A 4,202-nucleotide genomic window follows, 5' to 3' on the forward strand; every position below is an offset into this window, starting at 1 on the left:
CCAGCCGCCCCTGTGCCAGGAGTGCCCCGGCTGCCCCTCGCCCTGCGGCCGCTATGTGTGGGTACACAGGGCCCACAGAGTCATTGCTGCACCGGGGCCTGACCTTACTGCCAGGCTCCCCTAGGAGCCCCACCAACACCCACTGTACCCCTCTGCCCTCTCCTTGTGCACCTGCAGAGAGGGGCTTTACTGCAGGGGTCAGGCCTGTAAGTCCTCTTGGGCACCTGATCGGTTCCCAATACCCTCCATGCTTCCCCCCGACCCCACTCATGCCCCAGCGCTTGCTCACTGCTGACCACCCAGGCCCTCCACCCCCTCCACACCCTCACCCAAGTCCTAGCACCTCCTCTGCAGCTCCTGTGCCGAGTGCCTGAAATTTGACAAGGGCCCCTTTGGGAAGAACTGCAGTGCCCAGTGTCGGAACCTGCACCTGCTGGACAGCCCCATGAGGGGCAAGACATGCAAGGAGCAGGACTCGGAGGGCTGCTGGGTGACCTACACACTGCGGCAGCTGGACGGGAGGAACAGATACGAAGTCCACGTAGATGAGAACCAAGATGAGGCCGACAGTGCGGATTCGGGGCAGGTGGGATGTGGGGACAGAAGTTCCAGCCACTAAGACTACACACAGGGTCTCTTCCACTGGCCCGGGGGGCCCAGTATGCTATCTTCTTACCCACTGCTCCACTCTCCCTTTTGTGCCTTCCTTATGGGCCACTCACAGCACAGGGCAGCTCCACTCCACCCTAAATGACCTGTGGGACCCACTGCCTGACCAGGCTTTCTCCCACTGACAGCAGGCAAGACCTAACAGCTGTGTCGGGAGCCCATGGGATTCTGAAAATCCAGGAGCTGATCTCAGCCCCGAGTTTGCTGTCCCCCAGTCGGTTCATTCTACCTCTGTCACTCTCAGGCCCTGTAAGGGCCGTGAACTTGGGAGATGCCAACCCTGTCTTCCTGGGGTTCATGTTCCAAGGGGATGGGAACACCAGTGCTAACAAAGCCTGGGACTGCAGCCGGGTCACTAGGACACAAAGACCAAAGGGCAGAGATCATCAGGGGATGGGGGGCAGGTAAAGAGCCTCCACAGGGAACCGGAAAGGTGTGTGGTCCTATGGTATCCATCAGCCCTGGGAGGGGTCAGGTCTGTTCCTGAACTACCAGGAAGCCATTAGGTTTTCAGAAGGAAAAGTTGTTCTTAGAGGCTCTCCTGGCAGCCAGGTGGACACAGACCTGTCAGAGGCTGCTGCTAGGCCCAGGAACTGACAGTGCGCTATCAGAGGAGGGCTGATTCAGGGTGGGGGTGGCATAGACAGGGCCAGCTCTCGGGGGGGCCCAGGAGAAGAGGATGGGTTGAGAGACCAGGGACCCAGCACATGGAGTGGGAAGGTGGGGGCTGGATCAGTCAGGAAGTCACTGGGTGACAGTGACAGGGTATCTGGGCACTGAGGCTTGGACTACCCAGACACACAGTGGGATGGGCTTTAAGAGATTTGGACATAAGCCCCTGGGAATTCCCACATTCACACACGGAAACTGAGGACAGTGCCTGGGGCCACTGTGACCATGCCAGGCCTAGGCAGCCACCCACCAGGACTCCTGCAAGACCAAGACTTGGGGTACCCTCTTCCAACTTTTACACACACACACAGCTCCCCCCTCCCCAGATGGAAACCTGAGGAAGGTGGGGTAAGAGTCAAGCCCCCACCCATGTCACATGTCTGGGGCACACAGCTATTCATGTGCCTGTGGAGGCAGACTCGGCTACAGACCCTTCTGGGTCCTTTGAAGGACAGATTGGGCTCACATCTGGGTCTGTGTAAGCTTAGCCTGATCACGTGACCTCTGTGAGGACAAAGCCAGGGCGGCAGCAGAGAGCACCAACGCTGGTGCCAGCGCCAACAGAAGTAGGGCTGCCACTGAGTATCAGTGCCTCTGTCCATGGTCGGGCTGCGGGCATGGCCATCGCCCCACCTGCCTGAGCGCAGGTCTCTCTCCTGCCATTGACCACTGCAGACACTTCCCCGGGGTGAGCAAACGTGAGCATAGACTCTGTGCGTCTCCTTCCCGGACACTGCTGTGAAATGGGCGAGTGCCGAGGCACCATCTCCTACCCTGAGACTGACAGGGTTTCTGTAGGTTCTGGGACCAGGTGATCAGCTGTCCCAGCAGGCAGTGACTGAGAGCCCTCCAGGCTCTGCCTTCTGCTCTGAACAAAGGCTGTGCCAGGCGATCCTTCAATTGCCTTTGGAACCACAGGGACTGGCCGTGTTTCCAGTGGGAGGGTCAGAACAGGGGGAACCTGGTCCAACTAAGTGCTAGGCCAGGACTACAGCACTGGGGACACATGCAGGGGCTGGGCAAGACAGGCAGGGGCTGGGCAAGACAGGCAGGGGCTGATGCCCAGTCATGAGCTTCCTCCTTAGAATGCGAGGACCCCAACCCCAATGACGCCACCATCATCACAGGGAGCATCCTGGGGTGGGGGGGACGGACCGCGATGTTTGGAGTCTTCATGCTGTTCATCTGGATGGTCCTGACCTGCCTTCGTAAGTCCTAGCACTCTCAAGACGCTCAAGTCCCAATGTAATCACGTGTTTGTCCCTGGGAGGAGCGTGAAGAGTAGGGCGCTCTTCTGATCTCTGTAACCTCTGGCTACGGGAGGCCTTGGTCATTCACACATGGCTGCGCATCTGGCCCTCCCCCGCAGCTGGTCCTCTAGTGTCCACTACTGTGGGTCAGCCTCAGCACCATGGTCAGACACTGGAAGGCCACCTCCTTGGGGCCGTTCCAAAGTAGGCTTCCATACTGACCTGGTACCCTTGGGGAGAGTTTGTTCCTGAAAACCTCCCACACTAACAAGCCTGTGTTTGCATTTCTCACCAGGATAACCCCCTTTTCAACAGCACTGCTACGACGGTCATGAACCCTAAGTTTTCTGAGAGTTAGGAGGTGAAGACAGGGCCTTCAGGACTAACCAGCTGGGATCCCTCTAACCACATATCCTCCCCATTACATGACAGTGTCATGGCTTAAACTCTGACAATATCACCAACTAGTCAAAAACCACTATGTTCTTTTGGCTCTAGAAATGACAGATCTGGCCATATGTTCACAGGGCCTCATCAGAAGAGACAGCCTCCCTCTTTTGACCTCTGCATTCTTTCAAAAGACCTGACAAGGAATAGCTGAAGTCGTTATAAAGTTTGATCCTGACGCTGGATGAAAGGTGGTGCAGATGTATGTACATTTTAACTCATCAGGGTGTGGAGGCCAGGGCAGCAGGATCTGGGGCAGAGCACCTGAAAAGGGGGAGCTGCACAGAAAGGGGCAATATGCAGGGAGCCCTCTTGGGTCTTTGCCTGAATACCAACCAACGCATGCCATGCTGGTCAGTTACTACGTTACTGAACAGAAATACCTGAGACGGGTGATTTATAATGAATAAAGGATCCTTCTGCTTATGATTCTAGTAGCTGTAAAGTCCAGTGGCACATGGCTGGCATCGGGCTACATGAAAATGTACAGAGAGGAATGGCAGATGGTGTAATGGTTCTGTCACTGGGCTCCCATACAGTCCCGGACCTGGCGGCTTAAAACTCATGCCGGGTGTGTATGCCCCAAAAATCCCAGAGAATGGAGAGAGAAGGGATTGTGGCATAGCCATCTCTCCCCCCTGGGGAGGGGGGTTTCTCGCTTTCTGTCTGTGTCTCTGGCAAGCTCACATGCCCTATAGCACCCCCTCTCAAAAAAAAAAAAGACCTCTCTAGAAATAAATAAATAATAAAACATGCAGAGGAAAGCAGATAGGTCCACAGGCATGTGCAGAGACGGAGAGAGGGGAAGAGGAAACAGACTTTCCCACTTCCTCCATTTGCCTTTCCACACTCCCAGCCTACAGGATGAAGCCCATCCACACTGGAGGAGGGTTGTCTTCTTAAAGGTCACACCACCTCCCAGCACCATTACCTTGGGGACAAATTCCAGCACATGAGCCCATTACCCAAACCACAACATGTGTGACACCCCATGCAAAAAAAACGAATAACTTTCGGAGAGGTTAAGACAAATAATTCCCAGGTCTTGTACAGGCCAAGAAGTCATCATTCTTGCTCCCTCTAGCCAGGAGGAACATACAGGCTTTGTTGAAAACTCAGGACATTCAACAGGGATACCAGGGGCATGCTTGAAGATCCTTAGGG

The sequence above is a fragment of the Tupaia chinensis genome, unplaced genomic scaffold (assembly GCF_000334495.1).
Source record: "Tupaia chinensis unplaced genomic scaffold, TupChi_1.0 Scaffold147038_1, whole genome shotgun sequence".
NCBI lineage: Eukaryota > Metazoa > Chordata > Mammalia > Scandentia > Tupaiidae > Tupaia > Tupaia belangeri.